The sequence below is a fragment of the Mustela putorius genome, unplaced genomic scaffold, assembly GCF_011764305.1.
Source record: "Mustela putorius furo isolate JIRA1106 unplaced genomic scaffold, ASM1176430v1.1 tig00000430_pilon_pilon_pilon, whole genome shotgun sequence".
In the NCBI taxonomy this organism is placed as follows: domain Eukaryota; kingdom Metazoa; phylum Chordata; class Mammalia; order Carnivora; family Mustelidae; genus Mustela; species Mustela putorius.
In genome coordinates, this window is record NW_025421377.1 from 19,898,767 (window position 1) to 19,918,335 (window position 19,569).

General features: G+C 36.4%; 1 long non-coding RNA gene across 1 annotated transcript; it reads left to right on the forward strand.

Moving 5' to 3' along the window:
* Nucleotides 1-4,634: 4,634 nt before the first annotated feature.
* On the forward strand, nucleotides 4,635-12,574 carry LOC106007226. Its single transcript, XR_001181856.2, has 6 exons — nucleotides 4,635-4,743; nucleotides 6,663-6,726; nucleotides 8,476-8,496; nucleotides 8,591-8,617; nucleotides 10,092-10,196; nucleotides 12,172-12,574. It is a non-coding gene; the product is annotated as an uncharacterized LOC106007226 (long non-coding RNA).
* The last annotated feature ends 6,995 nt before the right edge of the window (nucleotides 12,575-19,569 follow it).

Sequence of the window (19,569 nt, forward strand, 5' to 3'; positions counted from 1 at the left end):
TTGGGGTAAATATCCAGGAGTGCACTTGCCCAGTCATAAGGAAATTCTGTTTTTAATTTCTTGAGGAATCTCCACACGGTTCTCCAAAGAGGCTGCACCAACTTGCATTCCCACCAATAGTGTGAGAGGGTTCCCCTTTCTCCACATCCCCTCCAACACATGTTGTTAAAATGTTCATCATCACTAGCCATCAGGGAGAGTCAAATAAAAACCACATTGAGATATCACCTTACACTTGGTATTCTTTCTTGAAGTAAGTTTAATTCCCCCATTCTCTCTCTTCTTCTTCTTCTGGGACATTTCTAACGCAAATATTCATTTTCTTGATGTTATCTAAGAGATCCCTTAAGCTATCTTACTTTTTAAAATCTCTTTACATTTTTGTAAATGTAAAGTGTTTCTCATTACCCTGTTTTCCAGGTCACTCATACATTCTTATACATCTGCTAGTCTATGGTTGATTCCTTCTACATTTTAGTATTCACACAAGAATATACACGGGACAGGGTACCTGGGTGGCTCAGTGGGTTAAAGCCTCTGCCTTCGGCTCAGGTCATGATCTCAGGGTCCTGGGATTGAGTCCTGCATCGGGCTCTCTGCTCAGCGGGCAGCCTGCTTCCCTTTCTCTCTGCCTACCTCTCTGTCTACTTGTGATCTCTCTCTATCAGATAAATAAAAAAAATCTTAAAAAAAAAAAAGAATATACATGAGATGTCCTTTAGTTAAATAAATAAACATTATGGATTTTGTTTAGACTATAAACCTATTTTATTATGAGACAAATAAAGACAATAAGAAAAAAAGAAGAGAAGGAAGAAGCCTAAGGAAAATTCAAAAAAATACCACCATAAAATCCTATTCACTGTTTGCACACTTATGCCAACAATTTAAAGCCGCACTTGTGATATAGCAAGGGCTCTTTATTGATGTCTCCCTTGTAAATCTAAACTCTGGCATTTTTCAAACAGAACACTGGTTGGTTATGGAGGAAAGGATATTTGTTTTACTGAACTATAAAATGTCAGGACATGTTCTGGTCCATCGATATTCTGAAATGACACACTGTCCCTGGAGGATGGCACCATAACAAATGGAAGGTTATTCCAGTGTTTAGATTCCATCTTCTTGTTTCTCACACTCACACACAATCCCCATCCTTCCTATCTTGTTACAGTAGGAAGTGATGAGTGGAAAAATGCTAACATTTTGATGTCCAACCTAAAATATGGGTGAGTTAAGTTTAATTGTAAATGTGTATATTAGCATCTATCTATTTTTATTACCTAGCAGTTTGGTTTTCTTCATGTTCTTTGGTATTGCCCTTGGAGAATTAGTTTACTTTTTCTTTAAGAGATTATGAATTGCATAGATCTATTAGAATACTGCCAAGTAACCTTACTTACATGAATCAATAAAGTAATAGTGAAAGAAAAAAGTAAGTGAGAGTCAGAAGGGGAGAGACAAAAAAAACTTACAAAGAAAAACTAATACTTACTAAGAAAGCAAGTCATATGACAATACCAAGTGAATAAGCAGGGCCTTTACTTTTTTAAAATCAGATGTGTTTCAATACTTACTAAACCCTATATATCTTTTTTCCATTGAGAATATACTAAAGATTAGGTTTTTTTTAATTAAATTTACATTTCTTTCTCTTTTTTTTAATTTTTTATTTTTTATAAACATATATTTTTATCCCCAGGGGTACAGGTCTGTGAATCACCAGGTTTACACACTTCACAGCACTCACCAAAGCACATACCCTCCCCAATGTCCATAATCCCACCCCCTTCTCCCAAACCCCCTCCCCCCAGCAACCCTCAGTTTGTTTTGTGAGATTAAGAGTCACTCATGGTTTGTCTCCCTCCCGATCCCATCTTGTTTCATTTATTCTTCTCCTACCCACTTAAGCCCCCATGTTGCATAACCACTTCCTCATATTAGGGAGATCATATGCTTTGCATTTGAGAAGAGAATATATATCTATAAGGCTTAGAAATCAATGAAAGTATACTAAATAATTTAAAATGAATTTGACTGTAATTCTTTTTGCCTTCTAAAACATTTGTATGTTTTATAATTTCTCTTCTCCTGCTGGGCTTAGGGTTTCTTTCTTGTTCTTTCTCCAGCTCCTTTAGGTGTAGGGTTAGATTGTGTACCTGAGACCTTTCTTGTTTCTTGAGAAAGGCTTGTACCGCTATATATTTTCCTCTCAGGACTGCCTTTGTTGTGTCCCACAGATTTTGAACCGTTGTGTTTTCATTATCATTTGTTTCCATGATTTTTTTCAATTCTTCTTTAATTTCCCGGTTGACCCATTCATTCTTTAGAAGGATACTGTTTAGTCTCCATGTATTTGGGTTCTTTCCAAACTTCCTTTTGTGGTTGAGTTCTAGCTTTAGAGCATTGTGGTCTGAAAATATGCAGGGAATGATCCCAATCTTTTGATACCGGTTGAGTCCTGATTTAGGACCGAGGATGTGATCTATTCTGGAGAATGTTCCATGTGCACTAGAGAAGAATGTGTATTCTGTAGCTTTGGGATGAAATATTCTGAATATATCTGTGATGTCCATCTGGTCCAGTGTGTCATTTAAGGCCTTTATATCCTTGCTGATCTTTTGCTTGGATGACCTGTCCATTTCAGTGAGGGGAGTGTTAAAGTCCCCTACTATCATTGTATTATTGTGGATGTGTTTCTTTGATTTTGTTATTAATTGGTTTATATAGTTGGCTGCTCCCACATTGGGGGCATAGATATTTAAAATTGTTAAATCTTCTTGTTGGACAGACCCTTTGAGTATGATATAGTGTCCTTCCTCATCTCTTATTATAGTCTTTGGCTTAAAATCTAATTGATCTGATATAAGGATTGCCACTCCTGCTTTCTTCTGATGTCCATTAGCATGGTAAATTCTTTTCCACCCCCTCACTTTAAATCTGGAGGTGTCTTCGGGCTTAAAATGTGTTTCTTGGAGGCAACATATAGATGGGTTTTGTTTTTTTATCCATTCTGATACCCTGTGTCTTTTGACAGGGGCATTTAGCCCATTCACATTCAGGGTAACTATTGAGAGATATGAATTTAGTGCCATTGTATTGCCTGTAAGGTGACTGTTACTGTATATGGTCTCTGTTCCTTTCTGATCTACCACTTGTAGGCTCTCTCTTTGCTTAGAGGACCCCTTTCAATATTTCCTGTAGAGCTGGTTTGGTATTTGCAAATTCTTTCAGTTGTTGTTTGTCCTGGAAGCTTTTAATCTCTCCTTCTATTTTCAATGATAGCCTAGCTGGATATAGTATTCTTGGCTGCATGTTTTATATATTACCCAGAGAATAGCAGTAATTTTTAATGGGTGGTTCAAATATAGCATAGATTATTCACCTAATAAGTATTTTCTTAAGATACTTGATAAAAATTAAACCTTAAATTGTATTTATGGGACCTAGTCTCTAGACAAATAATATACTACTGAGTCTATCATTTGGTTTCTCAAACTTTATGCTACACAGGTCATTGCCTGGGGATACTGTTAAAATGAGATTCCTAGTGTATCCCCAAGGTTCTGATGCAGCGAATATAGAAAGAAGGTCTATTCATTAGCACTTGCGCAAGCTCTCACATGATTCTGATTCTGATAGTTCTATGTATCACATTATGAGTAACAGTAGGCTAAGACATAATATTTACAAACCTTAAAAATGATTTCCTTATATTTAGCTCTGACTGAATTAATGTCAGTTTTGACATCAAATTATTTGACAGGTGGCCAAAAGGTGAACTATTATACAAATTTCCCTAGAAACTAAATGAAAAGGAATTTTCCTTCTGTCTAGTGTATAATCATGCACACACATATGGCTCCCACTGAGGAACATGAGCGCCTAAAGGCTCAAAGGAAGTAAATTAAATTCCAAAATATGTGCCTCCAGCTACTTGTGAGTAATGTAGACTAAGCATCTATGGTCACTTGATTTCAAAAGAAGAATTATTTTATTAATTACAGTATTCAATGAATGAATGAATTTTGGCCAATTTTGGATATCTTTAAGACTTAAAGTTTGCCAGTCAATAGAAGAAAAGCACACTTTAATAATTCGGAGGAAACATACTTGAAATAAATGAAGATTTCAATTTTATTATGACTATTGTCACCACTTATTAAGCACAAGTAGTTCTTTAATAAAGTGGTTATCATTTTTGGCATAGAGGTGTTCCATCTGGACATGCATTTGTTGAAATAGGGAGATGGTGCTCTTTGGAAACATTTTAAATGTTTCAATCATTTCTACGCTTGGCTTACTGCAACTTACTTTTCTCTCTTATTCACAGGTGCCTAGACTGACACTAAGATTAATATTTGATGGGTCCATTTGTTTCCTGGTCATATGCTTTACAATCTTCTGTTGTAAAAATCAGCATGTTCAGTTTATCTTGGTTTATTCACAGATGCCTAGACTGACACTAAGATTAATATTTGATGGGTCCATTTGTTTCCTGGTCATATGCTTTACAATCTTCTGTTGTAAAAATCAGCATGTTCAGTTTATCTTGGTTTCTGTGGGGACAGGTTTTGGTCATTATTTTCAATTCAATAATATGATCTCATATTTGACATGATTTAGAAAAACAAATGGAGGATTTCAGTGTACTTAAATACATCCGTGCTCAGGAAAAGCACCTCGTCTCTTGGGGCTTCAGACTTCCAGTCTCTGACTCTTGAGTCTCATCTTGGATAACAGGTAATACATTCACGTACGATCAAGTATGATGTTTTATTTTAATCTATTGTTCATTGGAACAACTTAAAAACCACTTATAAAATGTATATTATTGACTGATAATTTCTCATAAAGAAACAATTTAAAGACATAATGATCTGATGTGAAGATCTGAAGGTGAGTTGAGGATGTCACGGCCTCTGAATTGACAGCAGTCATGTTACAAAGAGAACGATGTGGAAAGAAGGAATTGTGCTCCATCATCTCTGCTGGTGGGATTTTCTAAAAACCTTTTATCCTTGACTAAATTCATGACATCAACTTTGTTAAGAGATACTTTTACTTTTAACTCAAAGTCGGAATCGAAATTTTGTGAGAAAATGGTCTCAGAAGAGTGTCCGCTCTCTTTTGGCAAATATGTTTATTTCAGAGTTTAAAGTTACCTTTTTTAAAAGTTACTTTATTCCCAGCACTAATTCATTTTCCATAACCTTCTCATTGTCATTTTCATCATTCAAAATAGGGTTTTTTTTTCCTGCAAAGTTAACATTGTATAAAGTACTATTTCATTTCAATAATTTTCACTTTCTTAACCCATTTTCATTTTATTGTAATTTGGCTGGAAAAAAGTTTGTAGTATCTCAGATGTTTTTCATTGTGTTTTTGGGATATATCTTTTCAAACTCCTAAATCAATCAGTCTAGCGAGGTAGTTATTTATTCATCTGTGGAAGATCACTTTCTGTGTATTTCCATCTTTTTCTTTCAATAAGCTGCCAGGTAGAAACAATGCTAAAAGTTACATCCTATTTTGTATCATAACATGACTGAATATTTGGTGTACACAATAGATGATAGAAAAACTTCACCAAGAAATATTTAATTCCATAAGCTATCAAATGCCACAGTCCTGAGCTTACACTAATGAGACAGAACAAGCAGAGAAGGAGCAAGGAAAGTGCCATCATCCTTGAGTTCTGCTTCATATGTTAAAGCAAATTTAGAGCTATTTAGCAGAAGAACAGTTTCTTCTATTTCTAAACATAAGTTGTTACTTTAATGTTCTATCAAAACTGGTGGTTGGAAAAAAAAAAGCCTTTGCCTATTATTTACCTTATAGTTTGAAAATGTTTATATCTATGTCTTCAATTCAGAAATAAATAATCTACCTTACTTCTTCTACAGCAATAAAATTGGGTTTACTTGTATACAGAGAATTACAAATACATGTCAAATAATCCCAGATCACATTAATTTAGTTGAAGGAGCTAATATGGAGAATCAATTACTTTTACCGATTCAATTTCTCAAAGTATCTACAGATATTGTCCCTAAAACTTTTCAATTTGGTTTTTCCCTTCCAAATATCATTCATTTTCAAGCCTGAAATCTGGCTTGTTTTCACACACTCTGTTATGAAACCAGTCCCTATTGTTTGTCAATCTATCTTCTAAACATTTCTTTATACTCTGCCTTAACTCTCCTCCTGTCATTCTGTGAGCCCCATAATCTCATAACAATCTAAGAGGCCAGCCTGACTCCATCACTGTCCCCCTACATGCTGAAGGATGTCACTTCCAGCTCATAATCCTCCCCCTCCTTTGTCATTCTCAGATTGGCTCCCAACACTTCTTACTTATCCTACATAATCTCGCACAACCTTAGCTTTTGCTTTGCTTTAATGCACTCATCCTCATGGTCTCTTCAAGTAGTCCCTTTTGGGTGTTTCTATAGCACTTTATTTCCAAATCACAGCACTTATCTTTATTTAGCAATATCCCCTACCAGTTCTAAGTTCCCTGATGACAGGCAATGTGTTTCCATTGTCTTTTTCTTTTCCTGTATGTCTCCCAAGGCTTTGGAGCATAGTTTGATCAATAAATGTTCGACTTGTAAAAGCGGGAATGAATACGCTACTGATTTTCATATATGCTTTCACAGGACTCAGTCAAATATGAAGATCTTTGTCTTTGCCTTTATCATGGTCCTCATGGTTGCCATGATCGTAAGTATATCAGGAAACTTTGAATAATATGTTCTCGGTAGTTATCCAAAGATTCTCTTTGTTTCTTGTGTTCTGGCCATTGTTTATATTTTCCTGATCACGGCTTTATAGATTTTAATGTTTTCATATGGACAATTTCTTTCAGTTAACCTAGATAAGTTCATTAGGGGTTTAGAATAAATCCTAAAGTAAAACATACACACATACACCTGTGCTAAACGCACACGGACACGCACACACACTCAGTGCACATGGACACTAAACTCACAGGGCACTGGTATGTAAAAATGAAATTTTTAAAAGAATGCCACAAAAATGTGGGACTCAGAGGCTGATAAGGGACACGTGAATATTATAATTTCAGACGAACCAAATGTCAGGAGCTCCTGCCCGTGTTTTCATTGACTTGTATGTCACCAGGTGAAACGTGACCTGTCTGAAGCTTTCCTCCTCCGCCACTTCCTCCTCCACTTTCCAGCCATCCCTCCGTTCCTCTTCCCCTCCTCCTCTCCCTTGGCTCGCACGCACCACCCCTGCCTCCTCCTTTTTGCCTTTCCCTTCCTCCTCCCGCACCTCCTAACCTCTTCAGGAAAGGTTAGGAGGAAACAGGAAAGAGGGGAAGGACTCTTGCCCTCCTAGTCAACCTCCTACTTTGGTCCTTCCCCTAATCCCCCCCCTTACTCCCACTTCCTCCTCATTGCTCCTACCTTTGTTTCTTATTCTGTTCAACTCATGTTCTTTTTGTTTTGGTATTCTTTGTGTCTGGCTACCAACAAATTCTTCAAGAAATGAGGATGACTGGGTGGCTTAGTCAGTGAACCATCTGCCTTCACCTCAGGTTTATCTCGGGATCCTGGGTCCCACAGTAGCAGAGAGCTAACTGCTCAGCAGAGAGCCTGCTTCTCCCTCTGCCTGTCCCCCTCACGCTCCCCCTTGCTGTGTGCTTGCTCTCTCACTCTCTCTGGCAATTAGATAAATAAATAAAAAATTTTTTTAAAAGAAATAATTATACTTCTTTAATTGATCAGAAAAGTTCCAGTGGATGTATCAAAAAGTTATTTATGGCATCACAGTATATCATTTTATTTTTTAATAAAAGGGCAGAAGTGCAAAAAATAAAAATCTAAGAACAGAGAAAAACATAGTACCAGACTCTTTTTAGTACATACAGTATTTAAATATAAGTAGCTCTTAACCTATATAAAACATATCCCAGACACATATGTTTTAAGCAACTTTGAAGCTTAGGTTTTCAATATCTGTCCCATTCACACATGAAAGATTTTCCTTTTCATATATGCAAAAAAAATAAATAAATAAATGCACCAGAAGGAGTTGATACTAGAATGTAGAAAATTAATTACAGCAAAAATCTACTCTTCACTTCTTTTAAAAATGTCATTAAACAAACAAAAAAACTAGTTTACTTTATCAGTCATGAAGCCTTTTTTCTTCATTTTATTTAATCATAATTAAGGCAGCGTGGTACATTTTTTTTTAAGATTTTATTTATTTATTTGACAGACAGAGATCACAAGTAGGCAGAGAGGCAGGCGAGAAGGAGAAGAGGAAGCAGGTTCCCTGCCGAGCAGAGAGCCCGATCCCAGGACTCTGGGATCATGACCTGAGCTGAAGGCGGAGGCTTTAATCCACTGAGCCACCCAGGTGCCCTAGCGTGGTACATTTTTTATACTCAATTTCAAGTTATAAAATGAAGGTGTTCATTATTTTTTTTTATTTTTTTCCCAGGGAGCTGATTCGTCTGAAGAGGTAAGACATTTTCATTCACGGGTAAATTTGATAATGAAACCTGCATTAAGATCTTAATCTGTTTTTGTTTTTGTTTTTGTTTTTGTTTTGAAAGAAATATAGGAACTATTTTCCTCGCCTTGTAAGTATTCCCCTGATAATATGGTATAGTACAAACATATTTTCTCCTTGACTATTTATTCTATATAAAGAACCAATACTTATCTCTGAAACATATCTATATAATGAATGGTTAGAGGACACATTGATTGTACTTATTTATGATACACTGGTAAAATAACCCAAGTCTTGGATAGTAGTAACATTAAATAGAAACTCATAAAGCCAGCCTGAAGACACCAACTATTCTCTTGGGATTTAAGTATCTTTGTCTGGCAAATAATTGCCTTGGCCAAAGAACAGTTGAAATTCTAATTCTACTATGTATGATATATGCCTAATGGAGCATAGAGGCTGCTAAAAGCACATATGAGATAGTAAGCGTCCGCCTTCTGATTCTTTTGGAAGATGATGAAGGCATTAGATTAATGTAATTTACCATGTTAAAATAGATAGAAAACTTCATTTCCTTCTTTCTTTTTTTCCAGATTTTTAAAATTTATTTATTTGAGAGAAAGAGAAAGAGAGAGCATGAGCAGGGGCGGGGAAGGGGCATGGGGAAAGGGATAAGCACACTGTCCCTGAAGCAGGGAGCCTATCTTGGGGCTCAATTCCAGGACCCTGGGATCATGATTTGAGCCAAAGGCAGATGCTTAACAGACTGAGCCACACAGGTGCCCCTAACATTTTTCTTAATGAAATGTACATTGATATCCCTTACTCTTTTGACATGCCATATCAGTATGATAATGTCTCAAAAATTTTTAGTAATATAGTATGTAGATGAGTTTAAATGACATCAAATAAGAATAATCAGAAGGAGAGATGAAGGCTATCTCATTTAACAAGAAGCCAGTATTAAATAATATGGGGCTTCCACGAGATTGTAAGCTTAGTCAAAGTAACAATTCCATCTAACCTAGAATTAGTAACTTTCCTTCTCTCGCATATTCAAGGATGGCAAAGTAAGAGCTTGGATGTAATATTATAAAGAATATGTAAACCTTTTATACGTGGTTGGCTATGATCAGTGGCTCCACACATATTATAAAATGTGTGGCAAAACTGTCAAGAAATAGTAAAAAGTAAATGCTTTCTCATTTTAAACTTGTTTTAAACATTTCTTTTCAAAAAAGTGAAAACCTGGGGCACCTTCCTGGCTCAGTCAGTTAAGTGTCTGCCTTTGGCTCAGGGAGTGATCCCAGGGCCCTAGGATTCAGCCCCTTGTTGTGTCCAACTCCCTGCTGTGCAGGGAGCCGCCTTCTTCCTCTCCCTCTGCCCCTCCCTCCAATCCTGTTCTTTCTTTCCCTCTCAAATAAATAAATAAAATTTTTTTTTAAGTGAAAACCTAACCTAAGTTTAGAAAAAACAATCACATGGATGACATATAAGTTCCTATTGACCTTAATAGCTAAGATTTTAAAGGAAATTATTTTGAAATATTTACACATTGTCTTAATTCTCTGCAACTATCCCTTCATTTTCTTTGTATACAGAATAGGTATCCAGCAACTTGGCCATATCAACCTTATCAACCTTATCCTTATCCTTATCCTTATCCTTATCCTTATGGTCAGTAACCCCAGGACACGATCACAAAGGTAAGGTGAATCTAGTAACATTTCATATTCTTTAGAGGTATCAGTGGTGACATTAAAACAAGAATAAACAAAACCAAAGCATTAAACCAAAGCAGCCCCAGTTTAGGAAATGGAGCCTGGTGTAGCTCTCTTAAAATGCAGTTATTTACCTAAATGTTTCTGAGAGAAAACTTCTGTCCTGGTGTCATGAAAGGGCTAGGATTTGAGGATGAGAACACCATTGTTGGAAAAGGTTTATGACAATTACTATTTCATGACCTTGAACTAATCCTAATCTTTTCTAAACTTCATTTTCTCATGGGCAAAATGGGTATTTGATGAGATTGAACCAATTCATAGAATTGGTGAAACTTAGAAAGACATTACATAAGACCCTGATCAGAATTGCTATAATATGGTTGCAAACCGCCTTGCCCCTAAATCTGTGCCTAGTATTATTTAAGACTTTATCTTCTAAAATGTAATCTTTGGAGCAGCTGCACCAGCACCTCCTGGGTAATGGTTGGAAATGGAGAGTCTAAAGCCTCATCCTGACCTATGCAATCAGAATCTACATTTTTATAAGATTCAGAATGCAATAAATTTTGAAATGTTTCCTCAGGAATTCTGAGGAGCAATTAGAATAGTGACAACCGCTCTAATATACTTCTAACAAGAAGGAAAGAAAATATTACTAATTTCTTTTTAGAATGTCAATTTTATTTAAAACAACATTACATGTTCTAAATTTTATGAAAGATTAAATAATTCGGTATAAAATAAAGCATTTGGCGGGGGCGGGGGTACGAAAAGAAGAGTGTCCTACAATTCAGAGTGAAATGGTTCAGAGGTTTTCAATTATTTTTAATTACACATGGAGAATTCATCCACAGGGAATTACCTGTTGCCATTAATAACAGGGCAAAGAATCTGAACTTGTCCTGCTAAGCATTAGGTAGTTGCTGAGTACATAGAACAAGGAAGGATGTACTAAAAACATTGTTGGGAGAGATTAATACGGATGAACTGAGTAGGCTATCGTTAAGGGGAGGAGAGGTGGAAATGAAATAGGTTGGTGATATAAAGACACTGGGGAAATATGAGAAAAGGACCCCAAGAAAAGACAGTAAATAGGCTTGAAGATCCATGAATGAGACTAAATCAGGGAAGGAGGGGGAAAAAGATGGATGTAAGTCCTCAGAATCTGATTACCAAGTCCACCTGCTGAGCACTATGCCTTTCAGAAAGAGACTGTGCTGGCCTGTTGACCATCTGTTTGTTGGCTTTAACTGTCATTCCTCAGGGAATTTGGCTTGGTGTATAGGTTTTTCTTTGTTTCAGCAGGAATGTTAAAGACTGGCTAGGTTAAGTTTGAAAGACAATAGCAGTTAAGTTGAAAGTGACAAGGGGAGAAAAAAAGACAGAAATTCATTCAATCAGTTTTTCAATAATGATTCAGCATGTTTTAATTCTCCAAAGTAATAAGAAAAGTAACCCCTTGGTATATATTTATAGCTTCTTCAGAACAAAATCCATCGCATGGAGAGAACATTTAAATCTCAGAAATCTGCAAAGTGTCTCAAAATCCAACAGAAAAGGCTTTTCCTTTATAGGCTAAAGAGAAGTCAGCAAAGATTAGCAGGTACATTTGAGGGGAACTGGGTGAGCAGTGGGAAAGGACCAGTAGGATCTGACACAAAGCGCCCACTGTGGTTAGTGGAGCCTCTGGATCAGTGTTTGATAAAGGACACACTCCATCTTTACTGCTTGTTCAGACATGGGGCAAGCAGAGCTCAGAGCCAGTAGGAAGGAGAGAAGCCTGATGAGCATTTCATCTGGACCAAGCAAAGGGTATCAAACGGACACCTGTGAACACTTGGTCAGTCTCAGGAACGGAACTAGATACAACTCAAAACCAGGAAAGCAGAAGGGTATCAGCAATGACTTGATGTATAGTTCAAATTTAATAAAAAGAGTGTTTTCTCTTTCTCCACAGGCTTGGCGGAAAGTCCTATTTTTCTCTTTTACTCATGATGACTCTTCCTATTCAGAAATCCTTTACCCATCTATGTCACTATTTAAAAATGATTAGACCCATAAATAATCTCTAGCTTTTCCAAAACAGAAAAGAAATCCCATCAAATAATATTAAAGGAACAAAACACACCAGAGATTAATGATCAATATTTTTAAAATAATAGTAATAGTAGTCTCTGAACTATTTGAAATTTTCTTTTTTCCTCTATTTTAATAGCATTATAAAAATAAAAAAAAAAAAACTTGTGTGTAGTAAATTGATTTATCAAACATATACTGCTTCTCCAATTTTGTTTGTTCCTGGCATAGCCATTACAGATTATCAAAACTGGTGGTTTCAATAAAGAAATTTATGCTTCATGGTTCTGTAGTCAGAGCCTTATTCTTTCTGACAGCTGTGGTGTACAATCTTTCTTCGTCTCTACCTAGTTTCTAGTAATTTATTGGCCATTTTAGAATTCCTGGGTTTGTAAATGCATTATTTCAATCTCTGCCTCTCTTCTCCCAAAGCAATCTTCACCCTCTGTGAGTCTCTCTTCTTCTGAAGACCCTAGTCAAATGGATTAAGTGCCCAGTCCACTCCAGTATGAATTCATCATAACCAATTACATCTGCAGTGGCCCATTCTTTCCAGAGAAGGTCACATTCTGAGGTCTTGGGGTGAGGACTTGAGTATATAAAGTGGGGAGGAACACAACGGAATCCATTCCACCAGCTGACTTTTGATTCCCAATATAATTTTTCTGCAACTGTTATAGGTCAATGCTTGTAATATACTTCACTATATCAACATTTCCAAAGAAAAGACATTCGGTGCTGTTTCATTATCTTCTGGGACAATGATTATGGAAGAAAGTATTTTATGACATACATGCGTGGTTATTTAAAATGAACAATCTCATTTTAATTTTGAAACTGTTTATACTAGAAGACATTCTAATTCACGCAATTTACATGAAATCACTAGAACACTACTCAAAATCTTGCCTTTAGTTTTAAAAATACTCCTAAGGAAAACAGAGGCACTTTTAACAAGCAGCTGAAAAGAAAGTCTTTCAGCTGTACAATATTTGTAAATATTGACATCTAAAAGTATACAAATTAGGCTGAATTATAATTTTTATGAGATAGAATATTTTATTCACCAAAATTCATGGAGATAAAGTTTCTCTTCTGGAGCAAAGTAGCCAAAACTAAAGGCAAATCTCTAACCCTCAGAAGGGTGCCCACAGCAGGGAGAACCAAGTGGGACCAAAGATATTTGCAAGGAACAAAAGGAAGGTGTTAGAGCTCAGAAGCTGAGGAAAAAACCAGAGATAGAAGTTGGTAGAATGCTGGCGGGCACCTGGGTGGCTGAGTGGGTTAAGCCTCTGCCTTCGGCTCAAGTCATGATCTCAGGGTTCTGCGATGCAGCTCCTCATTGGTCTCTCTGCTCCGCAGGGAGTCTGCTTCCCTCTCTCTCTCTCTGCCTGCCCCTCGGCCTACTTGTGATCTCTCTCTGTCAAATAAATAAATAAAATCTTTAAAAAAAAAAAAAAAAAAAGAATGCTGAGCAGTGTGTATTGTGTGTTCCTCCTGAACTACCTTTTGGCCATCCAACTTACACACTTTGGTAAAAAAGATTCTGAAATTTAACAAACTCAAAATAGAAATTTTTGTTGTTCCTGAGTCTTATCGAATATCACCTTATACTGGGACAGACACTAACCTGAGATAAATCAGTCATTTTTTTTTTTCTCCTCTGCCCTTAACTCTTTACATAAAACCAATATATATCTGGTCTGTGTTCAGATATCTTTTTTTTATCCGCTTCCCCAACAACTGTACACACACTCCTTTCTGATGTTCGGTTCCAGGCTCATGGGGCTTCCTCACACTTATTTGTACTAACAAACTCAGCAGAAGACTAAAAAAAAACCCTCTGCAGATCTCCAGAATTCTTTCTCTGGGCAGTTTTCTCCTGCTTTTGAGATGTTTTCCTTCTGGTATTCTGCTATGTTAATTACAGATTCTTGCTGCACTGATATCAACTATTTCTCCTCAAGTCAAGGGAACTGGTACCACATTTCTGTGCTAGAGTTTGTAAATTCTCTCCAGTGAACAAGCTGGGTCAGTCATAGGATTTATCTTGCTTTTTGTCTCTTTCCTCAACTATTACATCCTAAATTTGTATTATATAACTTAATATTGATGTATTATATATTATGTTGTTTTTCCAGTTAATTAAGTCAGGAGGATGAATATAGTCTCTGACATATAATCATCACAGGAAGCCAGAAGGAGTAAAAGTCTCTTGACGTCCTTAAAAGCCCTAAAATTCCTGCATAATCTAGCCCTTTTGGCTTCTCTGATCCCAGTTCCACCAAATAGCTCAACTCCAACCACACTATCCTATTTGCTGCATTTTTTAAGAGTAGCAGATGGGTTCCCATCTCACAGACTGGAATATAGTGGGCTTCTCTATCTTTATTCTTCACTTTTTATTTCCTTAAAATTTTTACTCCTTTGCTCAGGAAGGTATTTCATGGCCACCTTACATACTATTATAAACACATCCTTTCCAGAACTTCTAATCTTCTTCCCCCATACCAACTTTCTCTTAATATCTATTACTATCCAACCAACTACCTATTACTTATCATGTTTGTTACATCTCCTTCCAGAGTAAAACTCCCATGAAATCTGAGATTTTTGCTGTTGTTGCTCACAGTCTGTTCTAAGTGCATGCAAGTGTTCCCAACATCTATTAAGTATTCAATAACTATTGGCAAACTTCAGTTACATACCAGCTTTTATCTTCATATTCATTTTCATACATTCTTTTTAAGATAAAACATTTTATGTAAAAAATAAAAGGAATTGTGTTTCTGTGATATTTGCAAAATGTTTTCACAGCTGTGTTCAAATTTGAACTTGATCTGGAAGATCACAGAAATTTATCATGTCCCCCAACCCAAGAAAAAGTGGGTGGGCCATTCCTGGTCAGAGGCAAAATGGGGAGTCAGAGAGATGTGAACATCCATGGTGTTCTCAGGAAAGAGTGTGAATGACACTTGATGAGCAGAAAGATTCGTGGCCACAGAGCTCCGCTGTTCAACATTCGAATGGCCTTGAATATGATGTGAAATATCTTCAGTTTTACGTCAGACATGATAAGGAGCCAGAGAAATGTTTTTAGCCTAAGTTACCTGATTTATCTATTATGTTAAAAAGTTTTGTGAGAATGCTATAGAAAATATATTTTGGAAAAGACTGATTAAAAAGTGGGAGATCAATCACAAAGCTAGAGGGGATTGTCCATGCATCCGATGGGTAGATATCCAGTGCAGAGGGAGTGGACGGGTGGTTAGGGAGAAGAAGCCATGAACGTGTAGGCTGGAGGGTCAGTGAAAGAGTGAATTAGTGGTGTGAGTGGTGCGAGTACAACCTGAAAGATGCTCTCTGAGATAACAGAGAACTGAAGATCATCGTAGACTCGACGAAATGAACAAAGCAAAGATTTATGAGAAAGAAGTTAACCACAAGAGTAAGGTCTTAGATGAAAAAAGACAAGAAGATGGACACTCAAAGTAAATTTATTTTTTGGTTTTAAAGAAATGGAAAAGCATGGTTGCATGGGTGCTAGTCTCTTTGAAATGAGAAGTAATAAATAAGAGTCAAGAAGGTGACTGAAGAAGTAAGCAAGGCTGAATGTAAAAGTAAAGATGCTACTGAACACCACAACATGCCAGATTTCCGGTCCCCATTGGCTCAGTCAGGTTTCCTCCACCCCGGATAGGAGAGTAAGTTAATGAAGTAGCTCCATAAAAGGCGATGTGATTAACTGCCAGCAACAAAGAAAACATAAGATCAAAACCAATTTTTTAAATGGTGGAGAATCTGGCTTCAAGAGAAATCAGTTTGTGGATGGCTGCTAAATTCCCCGTACTGAAATTGTCCTTTGTTGTTTCCAAATACAGTACTACATGTGTAAATTTTTAGATAAACTCTTACACAAGATTATGTTAACATAGTGGAGGTTCAGCCTTTGCCAGTGAGCCAGCAAACTGGCTTTCCAAACGTGACTAGATCTCTAAAAAACCCAAACAATTATACATAGGCATTTTGCAGCAAGGTCTCATCCTGGTGGATCTGAGGCAAAACTTATTTAGTTGTGTTTGATTGGCTCACACAACATTTCAAGTGTTTTTAATCAGTTCACAATATATAAAGAGCAGATTCATATAAATATTCAACTATTTTCCTATCCTTCAAAATTAGAAGATGCGCCAAGATAGGGACATTAATTATATAACTCAAAATTTACAAGAGAAATGTACTAACTCTGTTCTTTCAGAGGAGGCTTGCTCTCTTAGGTAACATATGCTCCTACGACATCATTTTTTTGCATACCTGATCCTACTTTATACAGTTATGTCACTTACAAAGTCAGTACAGTTTTTTTTTTATAAATTTGTAACTTCTGCTTTAGTGGTTTCCATAAAATAAGTATCTACTTTATACTTATTACGAGCTTGTTAAGAATCTTAACATTAGCTTAGATAATGTTATTATTTTTATCATCATTATAACATTTTTACAGAAGCAAAACCAGAGAGAATAGAAAACAGAATTCATTCCGGGAGCACCTAGATGGCTCAGTCAGTTGAGCAACAAACTCTTGATTTCATCTCGGTCATGATCTAAGGGTCGTGACTGAGATCCAGCCATGACTTGGGCTCTGGGCTGAGCATGAGCCTGTTTAATATTGTCCCTCCCCTCTTCCTTAGTCCTCTCTCCCACTCTCTTTCTCTCTCAAATAAATGATCTTTTTTTTAAAAAAAGAATTCATTCCAGATATTCATTTGGGGTATTTGACAGCTGGAAAGGCATTACAGAATTATTTTGTCCAAAACACCATATTCTTGTATAGGAAAGGAGGTGCCAGGAGAAAAAGAAAATTTAAAAAAATATTTTTTTTCTTGAAGCCGAAGACTAGTCCAGAGCAGAGAAAGGACACACCCAAAGTACAGATGATCATTATACATTATAACATCCTCATTTCCTGCTATCATGTTCTAAATCAAACTGTGTTGAAACACTCCTTGGAATCTGTGGGGGAAAAAATCTGGAAGAAAAACAATTTCTAATCATAGTGACTTTTTAGAATTCAAATGGATTTTTAAGTATTTTGAACAATGGAATTGCTATAAATGTTAAATAGTACTGAAATAACTCTTCCTAGATCATTCACTGTCTGGCCTCCTGGTCTTCTTTGGAGAACAAGGTAATATTTTCATCCAGGCTTCCAGAACTCCAGCAACCACTTACTTTGTGGGTGGTCCCTGGACCACTTTCTTCATCTGGAAATTGAAGCCAAGAATGCTTAAAATACATAGTTATTCTGAGGATTAGAAATCATATTATAAGAAGTGCTGAATAACTACAAGTGCTTAAAATTTCCATTTCTAATAGGTTAAATATGTTTAATTAAAACCTAATGGTTTCACATGTTTCAATTTCTTTCACCAACGTAAAATACTATCTCTAAGAAAAACCAACTGAAAAAGAAATACATAAAACACATCTATTTCAGATGTTTAATAAACGCAATAAAATACACCTTACAATTTTATGTTATGCCTTTGCAATGTGAAATGTCTTGTGCATATTGTATGTATGAAATACTATTTTCATCTTAGAAGAACAAATGAATACATCAACTACATGCCATTATTACTCAATGTTAAGCTGAGGAAGTTTGTGCTATGGGCCTGGAAATTATTTCAAACTTATCCAATGCCAATACTAAAACAGATCATTTACTACGTGTATATATCCACCTTCTTCATTCACATAGGTATGTATTACAAACATCTTTATGTTGTTCAGGTAAAAGTTAAAATTACCCTTTAAAAATAGATTTTAAATATGTATACTATAATGAGTAAAATGTATGGAAAATACATTAGAAAAACTTTATTTAAATCTTTGCATATTCACTTAACCACAGGCTGAAGAAGGTGAATTTATACTTGGTCAAAACACCAGAGTAAGCTGGCTGGAGGTGACCTTAGAAGTCACGTAGTCCCATTTGTTAGATGTGGTCAGTGAGGCCCAGTGACGTTCAGAGGCTTGGGAAAGCTTCAGCAGCCAGTCTGGGGTTAACCAGGAACTAGTAGCACACCTGACCTCCAACCTGGTTACATCCACCTGCTACTTCTTCAGAGAAAGCCAGGCTGCATTTCACCTCACCTGACATCTGATACAAAAGGGAGCCTGTGGTGTTTTGTGTGTCTGATAGATGTTCTTCACAAAGTGCCTGTCAGTGAGAATAATGCCAGACAATGACTCTATCTGAATGGACCTTCCACATTTCAGCAAGTATCTCTGTTGAACAACAACAACATAAATGGCTCTTTCAAAATAAACCGTGATATTCGCATCCATGATCTTCTTTAAAGCATCTGCTTTTATTCCCCTTCATTGCCCTTTCTCCATGATCTGGTACAAAGATAATAATTGAGAAATGTCAGAACCTGTCATTTAACAGATAAAATCTCTTCTTGCTTTTCTGTACACATTTTCACAGCCCCAAGGAACCATGAAGTTCTTCATCTTTACCTGCCTTTTGGCTGTTGCTCTGGCAGAGCATGTCAGCACAATGGGACACATAATGGTATCCATTCTTACCTAGATACATCAGAGCAAACCTTTTACCTCACGCAGACTACAGGGGTGTGGGCCACATTTTGGAGTTTTATGCTAATGATCAAGTAGGTGATAAATATGGAGCATTTACAAATTGACTACTGATACCCAAAAAATAATGCTGGAGTCCAATTTTTTTTTTGCACCACATATTTATAATTTTATTATTTTTTAATATCTCTGGAATCTTCTAGTAGTTCATCTAGTGAAGAAAGATACCCTTTATTTTAAAGTGAAACAACTAATTCAAGGAATAGCGGCTTTCTATAAGCGTTATATAATACCTTGAAAATTCTTAGCAAATCCACATCTAAACTAAGCATGTAATGAGAAAACCATATGCATTCTCAAAATCAGTTTTGAGAGGCTGAAATTGACAATCTTATCTGAAGCCTTATTTATTCTAAGATAAATCTACCCTGTCCTCTGAGAGATCCATATATGAATCCATAGGAAACTACATTTCAAATCAAGCCTGTACCAAACAAGAGCTCACCGACTGCCTTCACCACAGCTTCACTTTGGGGACCCCTCTCAGATCATGTAGAGGAGCAGTTCACACAGGGCTGTCACCAGACTTGTTGTACAGTGGCACCTGGAAAAAGATGAAAATCTGAATTCATTGGCCCTGCCTCATACCTACTGAGTCAAAAAGTTTGAGTTGAAA